This window comes from Myodes glareolus, chromosome 9 (genome assembly GCF_982192425.1).
Source record: "Myodes glareolus chromosome 9, mMyoGla1.1, whole genome shotgun sequence".
Lineage (NCBI taxonomy): Eukaryota > Metazoa > Chordata > Mammalia > Rodentia > Cricetidae > Myodes > Myodes glareolus.
The window spans coordinates 44,320,792-44,338,876 of record NC_142034.1 but is presented as its reverse complement, the minus strand read 5'-3'; positions in this window follow the sequence as shown (position 1 = coordinate 44,338,876).

Genomic DNA, 18,085 nt, shown 5'->3' with positions numbered 1-18,085 from the left:
TGAAGTCCACTAGACATGTGTTGTTGTTTCCCCCCAAACACTGCTGTTTTTCAGGGAGATTTTTCTTATTGGGTATGGCATCTCTTGTCTATAATCCTAGCATTCTGGAAGCTGAGGCAGGAGAATCACATGTTAGAGGTCAGCCCGGGCTACAAAGTGAGTCCAAAACCAGTCTAAGATACTAGTATATATATTTTTTCCCTTTCCACATTGCTGTGTAGTAGACTTTTTCTTTTGGTCCATCAACCAGCTCCCAAATCACGACGCAGAGACTTATTATTAGTTATGAATGCTCGGCCTTAATTTATGCTCATCACATTAGCTCTTAAAATTTAAATTATCCTGTTTTGCCGGGCAGTGGTGGCGCACGCCTTTAATCCCAACACGTGGGAGGCAGAGGCAGGTGGATCCTTGTGAGTTCAAAGCCAGCCTGGTCTACAGAGTGAGTGAGTTACAGGACAGCCAGGGCTGTTACACAGAGAAACCCTATCTCAAAAAGCAAAAACAAAAAATTATTCTGTTTCTCTTCATCTACATTTTGCCTCAGGGGCTTTTTATATTTTCTTTATGTCCTGCTTTTCCTCCTTCTTCCATGTCTGACTGCCTGGCCCTGGGTATCTCCCTCTTTTTCTCCCTCATTCTCTTCTCTCTTCTTCTCCTCCCCTTTCTTTTTTCTTTTTTAAAAAATATTTATGTATTTATTTATTTATTATGTATACAGTGTTAGTTTCCATGTCTGCCTACATGCCAGAAGAGGGCATCAGACCTCATTATAGATGACTGTGAGCCACCATGTGGTTGCTGGGAATCGAACTCAGGACCTCTGGAAGAGCAGTCAGTGTTCTTAACCTCTGAGCCATCTCTCCAGTCCTCCTCCTCTTTATTATTTTCTCAGCCCACCAGCCCCGCCTACCCCTCTCTTGCCTAGCGATTTGGCATTCAACTGTTTATTAGACTGATCAGGTGCCTTAGACAAGCAAAGTGAAACAAATGCAACACATCTTTATGAATGAAACACACATCCTTACATTGTTAAACAACTGCAGCCTAAACAAATGTAACACACCTTTGAACAGCTAAAATAAATATTCTGCAGTGTAGAAAATAGCACATCTTTACACAGTTAAATATTCCATGACATTGCTGCCCTGTTGGGCATTGGTTGTTGGTGTATTCCCCCATTTTACGCTCCATTTCCTAGTGTGTTTGCCTATCCTGACGTCCCGATTCTGCCCACCATCCAAGGAAGTAGTGAAACCATCCTGATGTGAAAGATACACCTTTGTTCTTTTTCAAGAATGTTTTGAAGCTGGGTGGTAAGATGTGTACCTATAAACTCTGCATTTGAGAGGTTGAGACAGGAGGATCAGGAGTTCAAGGTCATCAAGTAAATACCTGGGACCTTATCTCAAAAAAAACAAAACAAAACAAATTCAAGGTCATTCTCAGCTCCAGGAGACCATATCTCAAACAAACAAACCCAAGATAATTTTAACTCATCTAGATACTGTGTCTTGTGTGTGGTTGGGAGGGGTGCTGGGACCAAGCTAGGCTAGTGCTTTCAGCCAGGCATGGTGGCACATGCTTTCAATCCCAGAATTCCAGAGGTGGAGGCAGGTGGATCTCTGAGTTTGAGGCCAGCCTGGTCTAAAGAGTGAGTTCCAGGACAGTCAAGACTACACAGAAAAAGCCATCTCAAACACACACACACACACACACACACACACACACACACACACACAACAAAACAGTATCAAAAAAAAGTTATGTAAGTAAAATTAAAAGTTCACGGTAATCAAAAGATTATGTGGATATTCTCATGTCTCCAGTTTATACTACAACAGATACATTATTTGAAAACTTTGGACTTTATTATAAATAATTAATTGAACTCAATTTTTTTATTTGTATTTGTAGTTGCAATGGTCTGTCCTGTCCCTTTAAGACACAAGCCCTGCCCCCTCCCCCCAATCCACTGAGGCAAGCAGATCTTCCTTCTGCTTCCAGCCTGAGTTCCTTCCTTTCCAGCTCTCTCCCTTCTCCCCTCTTCCCCCCTTTTCCCCTCTATTTCTCTCTCTCTCTGCTTCTCTCTGCTCTTCCCCTTCTCCAGTCCCCCTTTCCTTTTTCCCTCCATAACCCACTAAATAAATACCCACTTTCTCTGCATGGCGTGCCTAATAGGTCTCTCACCCACCATATGACTTCCTGCCTGGGACCAGTTGCCTTCATGGCCTGCGGTGGTCTCATGGCCCGCTGCTCGCTGCCACCACTTGGGGACCTGTGGTATTTTCAACAGTAATTAATGTGGGGGGTACTCTGGTACCACAGTGTGCTTGAAGAAGTCAGACAGCAATTTTGGGGAGTCAGTACTCTCAGGACTAAAAGCAAGCTCCTGTTTCCCAAATTCCAAAAGGCAGTTCAAATGTCCAGAAATGAGGAGGATTTCTGCCAGTTAGATAAAAGCCAGCATCCCTCAGAAACCTGTGAAATTAGTTCCCATTTGCCAGAAGGAGCCACTTCCCTTATTTCTGGCCAAAGGGGACTTATAGCTCTCGAATTAACATATGCTTAGGGTGCCTATCAGTGTGTCAAAGTCCATGCTGGCCTTCAGGCTCCCTCAGTATCCAGGTACCTAGTCCACATTTCAAAGTTCATGCTAGCCTGCTAGCCTTCTAATCTCCTCCCTGCCCTAAGCTCCCTCCAGCTCAAGGGCTTCCCTCCCCCAGCTACTCATTCTTCTTATAACCTTGTATTCTCTCTCTCTCTCTCTCTCTCTCTCTCTCTCCTGCTTTTTCTCACTGTTTTTTCTACTCTCAATAAGCTTCTATTATCCCCCTCCTTCACAGACAGCCCTGACCACGCCCAGCCTACTAGCCACGTTCAATCTACTTCTTTCTCTTTGCTCTGTATTTTTCCAGCTGCCGCTGCCTGGTCTCTCTCTCAGATCTATGATAAAAGATCTTCCCCTTAACCATACCTTAGAGTGGTCATGACATCAGCTGATACTGAAAGACTCCCCTGGGGCGTCTTCCCTCGGGAGAGGCCCCTGCGCCCCAAAGATCAGTCGAAAACACGCAGCCGGATGCAAACTGCAAGAGGTTTATTGGAGATACACAGGTGCCTGCGGGCGACAAGTCTCTCGGAGGGCTTGCGCGCCTGCAGGTTGGGGATGAGGGGTTTTTATAGGGGAGCAAAAGCGCGGGTACAGAAGCAGAAAAGCTTTCATTTCATTGGTCAGTTCAAATAAGGCTAAGCTGAGTGGCACATTCTTGACCTTTTACCTAAATACCAAGGAGGGGGTTGTCCAGACCCACCTGGATACCAAGGAGGGGGTTGTGCTACCTGTTTTTCTTATCTCTTCCTGCCTTCCTAGCTTGGCTGGCGACTCGATGTCTGATTTGCACAGCCCCTAGCTTGTGACGAGCCTTGCTCTGTACGTGACTCAGGCCTCGCAATCCTCTCTTCCTCCCTTGAAGTCTTTGTTCCTACTCATGTCAGTTTATAAATCTCCTGTCCTGCTGCCAGATAAGGCTGTCCTCGTTCTAATCTCAGGTGTCTTTGCTTTAGCATTCTGGAGGTCTTGAATTAAGCCTGTTATTTGTTCAGCACTCTGGAGGTCCTGACTCCGGAGGCCTTAATGGAGCTTGCTATCTGAAAACCTTTGCAGAGCGTTATAACTGTGGTTAAAGTTAAAACCATAGTTTTAACTGTGACCCCAATGAAGTTGGGGTCCTTCATTTCCCCATTTTTCTCTTATAACTGGAGTTAATTCTTTAACTCAAACTGATCATGGTATTTCTGTCTCCTATTGTCTCAGTTGCTGATATTGGAGGGTCAGGACCAGGGTCTGGATAACTAAAAGCCTGTCTTTCATAGGTTGCACCAGGTGATTTAAAATGCAGGGGCCGACTGTATTGATAAGAAGCAAAATAAGTAGGGGCCCAGCTATATATTGAAAACAAAATCAAAAGGCTTGCTCAGACAATAACCACATGAAAACTAGCATTACTTCAGAATAGCTCTTAGCAAAATTATCTGATGAATGAAGCTTGAAAGTAACTACATGGTAGACATTGTGAACCATTGCAGACCTGGGATTAGCACCCATCATTGTGGCAATAGTCTATTGACTACAAAGGGCTTATCTCAGTCCTAAGAAACATATGGATGCCTTATCATTGTAAAACAATGTTTCCCTTAAAAGGCAAGTTCAGTATTATGAAGACAAATCTCCTTTGCTGTAGACACTGGGAGTGTTGATCCTCAATTCCAGAGAATGCGCCTGAGAGGTTAGCTTCAGCCCAGCTGGCACCATATGACATTCATCGGCTTCCATTATGTTCTATAGCATCAGCTTCATCTTCATCCAAATGTGCAAGGGTTGTGCCTATTGTGAGAACTTCAACAAGCAATGAAAGAAAATGCAATACAGAATGATAATGTTTAAAACAAACAATGAGCCCTAAAGCCAGAGGACAGTCAATGTGGAAGCAGAAATCAAGAATTAGGTTTAGTTCGTAAGAGGTACAGAAAAATAAATATAATTAACCCAGTAAGTCCTAAAAGCTCAACATGTCGTTAACACATTAGGCCAGCTTGGTCCTAGGGACAACATTCAGAAATAAAATCCATGGGAGTGTAAAAGGGAGATGGTGTATTAGGATTTATGTTCAGAACTAAAACAGAAATAGAAGAAAAGGCTCAGCAGCATCTTGAGAACCCAGACAGTGGTTCTCCAGCCTTAGCACTAAGAGGGACTGGAATGGTGATCGTAAATAAAACCATATTTGTTTATCTTTTGAAAATTAGGCCATTATATAATCTAAAGCAAAATTTTCCTGTAGAAAAGCAAAACCAGTCAAGAGGTGAGAAAGATTTAAGTGTGCTTGCTTTTCTCTGCCAATATGGTCTAATCTGGAAAAATCTCAGATCGTATAAGATAATTTCTGTCAATAGGTCCCAGACACATAGGGGAGGAACGGAACAGAATTACTCTTCGCTTCTGTTATCTGTTACCGTGTTTAAAAGACATTAACTCTTAAAAAAATGAGCAGAGTCCTGTGGGCTTCTGACTTCAGGAAAGAAGAGCCTTAAAGGCGATGCAAACCCATCTTACAGCAGATGTGCCTGTCCTGTGCAGGCCCTGAGCTCAGGATATCCATCATCAGAGTCAGCCTTAGTCAGCAGATGCATGAGTAGCAGTTAACTAGCCAGGTAACAGAACTAGTGGCAGCGATTGCTGTAGCGTTTTAAACCCAGAACAGGACAGAGGGAGGTCTGGCCAGTCATTTTGCTGGTCTCTAGGGCCAATTTTGTCAGTTTATATCCTATCTATCTGACCTGAGCTTTGGGGTTGGTAAGCATAATGTAATTTTTAATAGATCCCCAATTGGGCGGCCAGTCCCTGACTTATCTGGGCCACAAATGCAGGTCCATTATCAGATCCAATTACCTTGGGTATCCCAAACCTTGGGAAGATTTCTTCTTTGATCTTCTTAGCCACCGCATTGGCTGTCTCAGTCCTGGTAGGAAAAGCTTCTACCCAGCCTGAAAAGGTATCTATAAAAAACTAATAAGTACTTGTTGCCATGTCTGGCTGGCTTAATTTCTGCAAAATATACTTTCCAGTAGGTTCCAGGCCAATCGCCCCTGAGCCTCTTCCCAGGAGCATATATGGAGTGTCCTGCATTAATCATAGCACAGTTCTTGCAGTTTTTGACTACTTCTTCTGCCAAGACAGAGAGTCTGCCATCTGATTTTCCTCAGCCATAGCATCTCAAGCTTTTTGGTGTCTTGGACAAGTATATGTCTTTTCCTGCAGATGTTCTGTATATTGCTCCATGAATATGAGCAGTGGCAAAAGCATACCTGTTGTCAGTGTAGATGCTGAGACTTTTCCCTCTGCCATCCATAGAATTTGTGTCAATGTCACAAGTTCAGCCTTCTGGGTGGGCCAATGTCCCTGAAGGGAGACTATTTATCCAAATCATTTGCTTCCTGTTCATCATTCCTGCCCCCATCTTTTGCTTACCTCCAGTCTTGTATACCTGCTTGGCTCTGACTCCCAGCCTTGTGCCCCAGGCAAGCTTCGCCATTATTTCCGGCTCTGCCTGGAGCTGCTCAGCCTGCCATTCTGCCAGCCGCCTGTCCTTTCTGCAGATGCTGGTATGATCCATAGTCCATCGACGTGAGCAGGGCATAGGAGCAGCAGCCTGGTACAGGAGGGCACCTGTGGTAGCATTGTGAGTGCTCTATTGCAGTCTGACACAGGTGAGGGGAGCAGACTGCAAGGTGAGCAGCCAGGGCTCCTGCAGGCTTTAAGACAAGTGTGGCCCCAGGACGGTTGCTAGGAGGCAAGGATTTCTCCGATGGTGATGGCATGGGGAGGTGGTCATCCTGGTGAGGAAGGTGTGGTGAAAGCAGAGGCAGGCAAGCAGCCTGCGTCTTCTGCAGAACTGAAAACAGCAGGAAAAGTAAAAGTCCCTCGTTTGGTCAGCAAAAGCCTTTGGTCATACATTCAGGGATGACCAGGGAGGAATGAGTCATTTATGTGTATCTTTATTTGTCTTTGGTCCTCTTCTGTTGCCCAGGCTCCCTATCTGTCTGAGTCCAAATTTCCTGTCTATGATCCCTCCGGTTTTCTCTTTTCTCTGTCTCTCGTTTAACATTTTCTCTGTCTCCCCAAATTCTGTAAGGTATAATCTTGCAACCTATCTATCTGCTGTAACTTTTTTTCTTATATCTGATGTTGACTGCCCTATGAAGGCCATGGCTATCGCTGTCTGTTGACTTTTAGAGGTTGGGTAAGATGCCTGTAAATCTTCATTAAACATTTAAGGAACATAGATTCTAACTGGCCCCTGGAGAACCTCTCTTTTCTTGGCCGAATTAGTGGGGTGCCTTGTAGCCCCCCTGAGAATTGCCATGAGCCCAACATTCTGACTGTCAGTTTCTCCCTTTAAGAATTAATTGGACATCATCATGTAGAAGAATGAAAGTGAATCCGTATTTCTCTATGCATAAAACTAAAATCCAAACAAATCAAAGAGCTTAACATAAAACCAACAATATTGAACCGCATAGAAGAAAAAGGGTTTTAAATACATTTTTAAACATAGCCTCAGTGGCATAGACATTGAGAGAAACAATCAATAAATGAGATCTCCAGAATTGAGAAGCTTTCTGCATAGCAAAGGATATAATCAACAGAACATAAAATCCTGTACCAGTACGAAACATTTGAGACCAGCAATTTTTTTTAACATTAACCAACAATAATTTGTAACCAGCCTCTATAAATGATGACAGATATTTATAACATTTATAACCCATAGGATCTGAAAGAGTTCATCACAGTTGGAGTTAAGCCTTGGCCAGCTTTGACCAGAGGTTTGAGGCGCACAGCTCCCAGCTCACTGAGGAAAAAAGATTGTTAACATCTTTAGGTCATAGCAATTATCCAGCCCAGCCATCCACGTGCTTGGGGCTGAGGCTGACTCTCTTTTTTCTTTTTTTTTTCTTAATATACCCTTATGTTTATGGCCATATCTCTAAAGTCTTGTAAGTGATCACAATATCAAAGTCAAGAAGTCATTAAGTCAGTCAGCGTCAGTCAAAGGCCTTACATATACATACACAGGACAAAGACATCAAACAAACCACAGTCTTCAAGCTGCTTCATGGCTGTGACCAGCCCCGAGTTACTCATCAGGGCCCAGGTTGTGGGCGGAGCCGCCGGCGGGGGAGCCGGCCGGGCCGCACCTTGGGCGCTGCCCCCGCGGCTCGTGAGGGCGGCTGAAAGGCGGGGCGCGCCTCAGCGGCCCCGCAGACAGCGAGAGGGGGAGGGGAGCGCGCATGCCTTCAGGGCCGCGCGGGAGGGAAAGACACTGGCGTGCAAGCGCGCGGGGCCGCAGAGGAGTGCCAGACCGCGACCGTAGCCCGAGTCCTCGGTCCCGCAAAACAATGCTTAGCGTGCGGCAGAGCTCTCCTGGCCCAGGGCGGCGGGGGCGGGGCGGGGCCATTGTCTTCTCCCCCATTGGAGTCCCGCCCGCGATGGCTCGCAGGCCGAGGGGGGGCGGTCTTGGGCAGGGACTCTGCTGCTTGCCCTGGGCTCGCTGGTAAATCTCGCTTTTCGCGGCGAGCGCAGCGGGAGGCCAGGCAGGCTGCCAGCCCTCGTGGTTCCCGGCCGCTCGCTCAGGCCTGGGCGCCCTGGGCGCCCGGGAGCCGGGTCCGCGGTGGGCAGCGGCACTAGCGGCCTGCGAAAGGCCGGCACCCAGGCCCCGGGGGGGGGGGCCGCTTCCCTAGCCCCCGTGCATGCTGCCGCGCTGGGGGTGGATCATAGGCCAAACTCTCCCAGGTACCGATCTGTAGTAAGCTTAAAAGGGGTAGTCAGAGACTGCCCCCTGCTGGTGTTTCCGTAAACAAACAGACAAAACCATAAAGATGCACAATAGGACAAACAGACTGACAATCAAACATGCTGCGCAAACGGAGGCTTACTACGACGGGGCTCCAGATATCCCCACCTCCCAAACGAACCCCGACGCCTCAGACAAACGTCCTACACTGGTCATGGGTTCAAACAAACGAGCCTCGTACCTTCGGACAAAGTCCGACTCTGGTCGTGGGCTCAGACAAATGAGCCCGAAAAATCGGGCTCCCAAATTCCCACGGAACGTCTTCCGGGGTGCGGGGGGGAAGTTTCCAAGCCCGTCAGCTCCTTCCGAGGCCCGCCAAAATACAAATCGACCCAGCTGAATCGTACAAATTCAAATTCGCAGCGCAACAATCAAACACCAAAGACGTAAGACAAGTACATAAAACATAGAACATAGAAATGCTGGCCAGCTCACCTCACCTCCCAGCAGTGATTCGGCGGTCTCTGGGATAGGGGCCTCAATTCCCGGCCAACGCACCAAATGAAAGACTCCCCTGGGGCGTCTTCCCTCGGGAGAGGCCCCTGCGCCCCAAAGATCAGTCGAAAACACGCAGCCGGATGCAAACTGCAAGAGGTTTATTGGAGATACACAGGTGCCTGCGGGCGACAAGTCTCTCGGAGGGCTTGCGCGCCTGCAGGTTGGGGATGAGGGGTTTTTATAGGGGAGCAAAAGCGCGGGTACAGAAGCAGAAAAGCTTTCATTTCATTGGTCAGTTCAAATAAGGCTAAGCTGAGTGGCACATTCTTGACCTTTTACCTAAATACCAAGGAGGGGGTTGTCCAGACCCACCTGGATACCAAGGAGGGGGTTGTGCTACCTGTTTTTCTTATCTCTTCCTGCCTTCCTAGCTTGGCTGGCGACTCGATGTCTGATTTGCACAGCCCCTAGCTTGTGACGAGCCTTGCTCTGTACGTGACTCAGGCCTCGCAATCCTCTCTTCCTCCCTTGAAGTCTTTGTTCCTACTCATGTCAGTTTATAAATCTCCTGTCCTGCTGCCAGATAAGGCTGTCCTCGTTCTAATCTCAGGTGTCTTTGCTTTAGCATTCTGGAGGTCTTGAATTAAGCCTGTTATTTGTTCAGCACTCTGGAGGTCCTGACTCCGGAGGCCTTAATGGAGCTTGCTATCTGAAAACCTTTGCAGAGCGTTATAACTGTGGTTAAAGTTAAAACCATAGTTTTAACTGTGACCCCAATGAAGTTGGGGTCCTTCAATACAAGTACTTGACTTCCATTGTGGGGTCCAGGAATAGAGCTCAGGGATCAGGCTTGCACTGAGAACACTTCTACACCGAGCTTCTCAGCCCCCAATTCTTCATTATTTGACAACTAAAGAAACTAAAGTTGAACCTTCTCCATACAGTATTCAAGAGCCTTCATCCTTAAGCAACATTCAGGTGTATCATGTCAAGCTTCTCCAATACAGATTTTCTAATAGGATCTGTTCTCAACTGACATTTCAACGTAAACGCAGAAATCTTTTATCTTAAGTTGCCTCAGCTTCAACTTGAAAAGAAGATAGGCGATAGATACAGTGGTTTGCTGCTTAATTAAAAAAAAGATGTTACTTTGAGCCTGGTTTGTTTGGATGCTCACCTTTATAGACCTGGATGGAGGGGGGAAGACCTTGGACTTCCCACGGGGCAGGGAACCCTGACTGCTCTTAGAACTGGAGAGGGAGGGGGAGGTAGGGAGGGGAATGGAAAAGGGAGGCGGGGAGGAGGTGGAAATTTTTAATAAATAAATAAATAAATAAATAAAAGATTATTTTAAGAGTTTGTCAACTATTAGTCAACTGTATTTTCTATCAATGTAAAAATTGCAGAGACTTCTATTCTGAATTCTTTAAAAATTTATTAATTTCTTTTTTTTTTTTTTTGCCTGAGGGCATTTGCAGGCCACGGCATGCATGTGGGGGTATAGGACAATTTGTGGGAGTTTTTTCTTCTATCATGTGGGTCCCAAGGATGGCATTCAGGGGAGCAAACATCCTGATGCCCTCTGCTGTGGGCTCCTCTGGGTCCTGCCATGAGCGACAATGTCTGGGTCCTACATTGAGCATTGGTAACTGGGAAGAAGGAAAGCTGACTGAGAAGTGGAACAGGGGACCCTTGTGCTGTGATGATTCTCAATATTGAGAAAGGCACTGTAGACACAGACACAAAAACTCACCCAAAATATGCTCTTGCTCTGGGGATGTGGCTTAGTGGTGGAGAGCGGCTGACCTAGCTAGAGGTAGCCCTGGGTCCTATCCCAGCCCTGCAAAATGTTCAGACAAAATCTATAGCTTTAGTTCTGTGCTTTTCTTTACCCCTTGTCTTTGTTTTGCTTTGAAGACAGGGTCTCATGTGATCTAGGATGTATTTGACTCTGTATGTAGTCAGAAATTCCCAATGCCTCCGAGTATTGTGATTACAGGTGGGAGTCACCACACTAGTGAGTTTGCACGCCCAAAGTGCAACGAAGCTTTACAAAGAGAAAAGGAGGCATTCAGCTCCTGCCTATCTTAAATTTTAGAAGGATTTATTTATTTTTACGTTTATGTTTTGGTATTTTGTCTTTATGTATGCAATTGCAGTTGTTTATGCAGAGCCCATGGGGACCAGCCAGAAGAGGTGCCAGATATTCTGAAACTTGAGTTACAGGCATTTGTGAGGAACTATGTGGGTGCTGGAGTCAAACCCAGGTTCTCTGCAAGAGCAGCAAGTTCTTTTAACTGCCGAACCATCTCTCCAGCTCTAAGGTATACACCTGCCCCACCTTCCATCAACACAAAAAGGCAAAACTCATGTATATTGTTGAGGACTGGCCTGGACAAAAATACTGCTTCCCAGGGTAGGGAGGTGGGAATTGAAGACGTGTAAGTAAAGGATACAAAGACACATAGAGTAACAGACAGAAACCGTAAGACAGCACCAGGAGGGAGTTCCAGGGGTGACTGAAATCCCGAAAATCACCTGTGTTTATTTTTCCACAGCTTTTATACCCAATGTAAACTGGGGAAGAAGGTAATAAAAGACTTTATTACCATGATACAAAGGATAACTCACACAGCCAATGGCCTTACTGCTCTGAGACATCAAATCCTTAGCATTTTGTCAACCAGGTAGCTAAAGTGCTCTACGTCGTACACGCTGAAGACCGCCCTTCCGTAAGACAATAGAAAGGGCAGAAGTAATTTACATATCCTGAACATCCATCAGGGTGGCATTGAGCTATCTTAGTTTCAGAATAGCCAGGCAACCACCTCCTGAATTAGGAGGTACAGTTATGCCTGTCAGTCTCCTAACTCTCTGACCAACAGACAAGGTGGAAATGGGCCTGCAGTTTTCGGCCTCCATAGTATATGAGCAGAGACAGCAAGAAACTGTTAATACCATAGGAAAATAAGACCACTACCACAAATTTTGAGCTAAATTTGAACAAGCTCTAGTTAAATACTGGCCAGGTTGATGGCAAGTTCCCAGAAAATGGCCATGAACGACATTGGTCAGGTGCTTATAAAGGCAGATCCACAAGGTTACATACTTCTCCCCTTCGTCCAATCAGGAACAATCATACATCCTGACATACTTTCTGTCCATATACCTCCTGTCTCCGTGTGACCAAGCCCATCCTGTGCAGTTCAGTCAACCAAACTTGTTTAGGGAAGTAAAAATATATGGCTTGTTATCTTCTATGAACAACAGCCTCCAGCATCTCAGGAAGTATCTGTGCTTGGGCAAGGGGCTTACAGGTTAGAGGCATTTTTGTTTCGTGGATCTCTTAGGCACAGTCATTTAAACTTAAAGAATAACTTTGGCTCTCATGAATTGTATCCTGAGTCAAATCCTTGACTCTGGTGGGTACTTGTTTATATTGGGATCTAATAGTCATCAGTTAAACGGTGCCCAGACAGGAATTGTCATCTAGTTAAGGCATCAATGATTCAAGAGCCAATAGTAATTAGCAGAAAAATAGAAGGCTGAAAAGCCCCAGGATGACTGACATCAAAGTTACTGTGTAGGAGGAGCCCGGAAATGAGAATGGGGACCAGTCATTTATTTCATCTCAGGTCCCCTATTTTGCAAATTTGATCTTTTCATTGTTGGTGGCAGTGGTGTTGTATTGTGTTGTGTTGTGTTGTGTTTGTTTTTTTTTAATACAGCCAGATTATTTCTAATGATTCTCAAATGGTTTGTATAGAAAGAACAATTTTCTCTTCAAGTCTCCTTGTTCATGCAGGTTGACAGACCTATCATATTGTAGAACTACTACAGCTAATGAATCTACCTGTTAATAGAGCTGGGCCTATTTGGTTCTAACAGGTCCCTTTCCTGGTATACCAGTAGGCACTCTAGGCAGCCATTGTGTCCTCTGTGCCAGGGAGTTTTCTTTTGATCTGCCATTCCAGCCTGCTGAAGTATTCTCTTCTCTAACTAATCCCTGCTAAAACTGGGACATCACTGTCAGGGCCCAGGTAAGCGAATATGCTAATCAAAGGCTGGGAGGCGATTCAGGCAATGGGGCACTCATCGGAAGCACCTGGCTCACTGACCCAGCTGAAGCGACGGGGAGCAATCACATTGGCTGAACTGGTTCACGTCAGCTTTCAGCAAGTCCAGGGCTCACAGTCATCTGGAGCAGTGTGTAGTCCGCCGCTGATGCTTGGATGGTGTCTGTCAGTCAAGTGGGAATCTGCTGAGACACATATAGACTAGAGACAGAAAGTGAAGTTTAGGAACTTAAAGGAAAATCTTACATTTGGAAACTTCAGGCCCATTATCCTGATAGCTGAGAAGGGCAAGAGTCCCAAGACCAGGGGAAAGAGAGAGAGAGAGAGAGAGAGAGAGAGAGAGAGAGAGAGAGATCAGGATAGGCAGTTGAGGATACTTAGGCTGTGCTTGTCTGGAGTCCATTTGACCTGTGAGAGGTGGATCCAAGTCTTATGACTCCCTCAATTCCCTGAAGCTTATATGAATTTTTTTCATTTACAAAAAGAGATAAAAGTTTTAGATATATTAGCATTACCATTGTTTGTAATCAGTACTGAAATCCATACTGTAGAGAAAATCGCTAACGATGTCTATAAAACATCAGGAGTATACACACACTTTGAGTCATAACAAAAGCTATGGCTTTAGGTTAAAAAGCATGCGTATTTTTTCCTCTATTGAGAGAAGCAGATATATAGATGGACAGATGTTCTTAGCCCAGTGAGAAGCACCTTTAAGTCTATACTTGGAAGACAACTAAAGGAAATTTAAAATCTTGAGCCTGTGACTGAATAGTAAGTAGTGAGTGCTCTGTCAGCTTACCAGAACTCTGTCGATCAGTGTGAAACTCTGAACTTTTAAAATCTTAGTGTAACAATAGCTGCTGAGAGCCTTTATTATTTATTATGGAACATAATTCATATTCAAGGTGCCAACCCACTGGAATTAACTTCTGATGAAGGGAACGCGTTTTGCAAAGTCCATGAGATCTACAGATTCTAGAATATCGGTTGCTTCTGCCTGCAAGTGTACACATGTGTGCTAACTGCGTCCTTCACAGCCTGTTTATAATGTGTGTGTGCATCTCATGAATACCTTCCTGAGCTACTGGGCATTTCTATCTGTGGATTGTCAAGAAGATGGCTCTTTCTTAGCTGTATTGTCTAATTGGTATTAATGTTAGCCTATACAGAGCTTTGATGAACAAATATAAAGAGACGCTGCCCAAGTCAAGTGTTATACGTTTCCATTAAGAGCTGTCTTAGAGCATAGCTTAAGAAAACAGCTGTATACAGCTGCCGAGATAGCCATATACTATCAACTGATATAAAACTTTAAAGTAGCGGGGTTGGAGAGATGGCTCAGAGGTTAAGAGCATTGCCTGCTCTTCCAAAGGTCCTGAGTTCAATTCCCAGCAACCACATGGTGGCTCACAACCGTCTGTAATGGGGTCTGGTGCCCTCTTCTGGCCTGCAGGCATACACAGACAGAATATTGTATACATAATAAATAAAAATTAAAAAAAAAACTTTAAAGTAGCGCTTAGATCAAACCAAGTATTTGCCAAATGGACTTTAAGATAAACTATTACCAGAAAAATACGATCATTTTCTAATTGTATTACTCTTATTTACAAGGACATGTAGCCAGCTGTGTAATTTGTTGAGCCAAGGTAAATAGTGCGTAGTAACCTAGTTGCGGTCCGGGACCGCATGGATTCCTAACCTCAAGTTTACGGCCTTTGTTCAAACACCACGGGATAAGATTCCCTGACTGGTCAGGGCTAGCTACAAAATATAAACTAACTTCATAGCCCCAAGAAAGAGGTCTATGGTCAAGGATTACACGCAGGACAGAAAAACATATTTTGAGATGTAAAATGTTTTTAATGTCACTGTGCCTTGGAGAAGGTTAGGTAGCTCATCTGCCATGCCTCCACCCGCCTGCCCTGCAACTCCTGCAAAATCTCTAGGACACTTCTCTCTTTGTAAACAAGTCTCCAGTCCAAGAAAGTCTTGCCATTAGGATCACTAACCACAAAGTGCTTAAGATGTTTTATACACTCAGAAGTATAGGATATACCACATAGTTTCCATATTTCTCTTATTAGTTTGGTTCTACAAGGCTATCTCTAGAGATGGGGGTACAAATAGACGTCCCCCTTTGCAGCTGCGGTTTGCAGCCCACTAGGCAGGGGGACAAGGGTCTCTTTTCTTCCCCTTGGGATTTATTGGATGGTGAGTTGTTGGAATGACTCTGGTTCTTATCATTTACTGGAGAAATGGTATGTGATGTGATGTCTAAAAGATCTTCTGGGTTTTTATAAGCCATGTAGAACAAAGAGCGCTAGCAGAAATTAAGCAGAACACTAGGAGAAACCAGCAGAAGCTGGCAGAAAATCAGCAGAGATCAGCAGAACGGCAGAATGAGAGAAACTGGCGGAATTCAATATGGCAGAAACTGGCAGGCCATCATGAGACAGTAAAGAGTGATCCTACTCAACAAAAGTGTGTGCTTGGCCCATTCTTTCCTATGAAGTCCCTCGGATAAAGAAGCCCTAAGTTTGCTACCCTGCGGAGTTGCTTTTCCCTGAACCCTGCAAGCAGCACAGAATCACGTTCTTCTGGGCTACCGCAAACAGAACAGAAGGGGAAAAGAAATCTGAAACATTTTCCGCTTTTCACAGCCCTTACGTCACCTCCCTATACCTTATGACTTGTACTTACGTATCTTAAGTCATTTTCCTAGACCCTCAGAAAACACTTAAGCTTTAATATCCTCAGATCTTTATAGATCTTGGAACACTTCCTTAGCCCCTTAGAACTTGCATAGACTTTAAAACATTTTCTTTCTATTTTATCATTTACCCTAAGATAAAAGTGTTTGATTACCGAGGGCAGTCATTGCAAATCAAATCCCCTTACATAAAGGAATGGTAAAAAGTTCTATCTGAAACTTGCTTATTCCTTTAATATGAAGCCTGTTAGCAAGAGAAACCTGCCTGCCTTTCTTAGCCAGAGACTTAGTATCTCTAGGAAAAGCAAGTCCTGATTTTTACACATGAAATGAACGAACAACGTGACTGCAGCCTTGGGGAGCTGGTTGCCTGCTGCCGTCAAATGACAAAGCTACAGTTAGCCTAGCCTTCAATGCCTTCAGAGATCTGAGAAAGATAAATTTTATCAGGATGTATAGCCCAAATGGCCTCTGTATCAGTTAAAATGGCAGAGGCTTATCTACTACTTAGATGGTTACCCTAGGCTCCCATGGTCCTGATGACTTCCTTGGTGGCAGAGGTCCCAGGGCAGCATCAGTGTTCGGCCACCAGGCACAGAAGATCTGAGAGGCTTTCCAGTACTGGAGGAACTTGGGGGGCCAACCTTACCTTGTGTAGGCAAACTGGGGCAATCAACTCTCTAGTGTTCTGCTTGTTCACATTTTGGGCAGGGTCCTGGGATGGGCGAGGCATTGGAGTTATGCCCAGTGGTTAACATTACCACAATCCAGGTGGGAGTCATTGGTGCCTCATCTATCCTCTTTGGAGACCTTAGGGTCCGGACTAGGAGGGGCATTTCCGTCTTACCACAAAAAGCTTCTTCCATTAAACATTTTAAATTCCATATTCAGCAGATCTCTGAAGAGTTTGGGGACGACCATAATCTATTAAGTAAATCTGAGCTAATGAAGCTTTGCTTGTTTTTAGTACTTGTTTTAGGCTTAACCTTGAAAATACAGGAACAGAGAAACCCTGTCTCAAAACAAACAAACAAACAAAAAACAAAAAAAAAGAAAAAAGAAAAGAAAGAAATAAAAGAAAGAAAGAAAATACATACAGGAGACTAAATAAAGTTTTTTTCATGCAATTAATTATATTAGTGCTTAGCATGAATACAAGAATAGTTCTGGACATCTGGACATACTAAAGAATTTGAACGGCTAGGCGGTGGTGGCGCGTGCCTTTAATCCCAGCACTCGGGAGGCAGAGGTAGGCAGATCTCTGTGAGTTCGAGGCCAGCCTGGTCTATAAGAGCTAGTTTCAGGACAGGCTCCAAAGCTATAGAGAAACCCTGTCTTGAAACAAAAAACAAAAAAAAAAAAAGAAAGAAAAAAGAAAAAAGAATTTGATCATTTGTAAGGTGATTGATCATTAACTTGCATGTCTTAATCATCTTTAACAGTTTATAATAAGTTAATAGCTTTTATAAGATTTGAATTTTATAGCTTTCTCCTCATTAGGTTTAGCCTTAAACAAAATAACAATTTCTGAACTGAAGCTCTTTTAGTATCAAAATAAAACTTTTAGTCGTGAATATAATACTAGGGAGACTGACAACTTCTCTTTCTCAGTTCTTTCATAGAGCATCCATAAACTTACAAATCTTGACATACAGAAAGTTCATGAGCCACTGTTCTAAATGTTTGGACTGCTCTGCTTTGCTCTCCTCTCCCTATCAAAGTCAGGTGGCTTGCCTGACACAGAACATAGAGAAGACTTTAGACGCATGCCTGGGTCTAGAAAAGGGAAAGTCATGACCCAGCTTCAGAGCTAGATTTTCAATAAGGTAGAACAGCATAAAGCAGCTTTAATATTATCCACACCCAAAAGACATTTGAATCACTGCTGAACTGAACCCAGTGACCAGAAAGCTCAGAAATAAATTCTGAAGCCTGGCCATTAAAAAACAGCCATGGTAGCAGTATTAGTGGTGGTGGCTATTGCTGGCATAGGCAGAGACAGCCAAACAAAGCCAACAAACACAGAACACAGAGAGTCAGACCCATATCTGTCTTGGATCCATGTTTGCAATAAAAGTTACAAAGATGCCAGAAAACACAGATCCATACACACACACACACAAAACAGACAGAAAAAAACTTTTAAACAACCAGAACCAGATGGGCATGTGACATCTTGCTTCCTGCTTTGGATGGGAGAGTATTTGGGGCCCCATCAAGGATGTCCCAGATCAGGGTCCCACAGAACAGAAACAGACTCTGACTTACCAGGAAGCCTCTATAGACGTCTGTTGCTTTACTTAGCATGTTAGCTCACTCCGATAGTTCACAAAACCGAAGGCAGGCTTCAGAGCCCTGAAACATCTCAAGAAGATGCCCCCTGGGGGCTGGAGAGACAGCTCAGTGGTTAAGAGCATTGCCTGCTCTTCCAAAGGTCC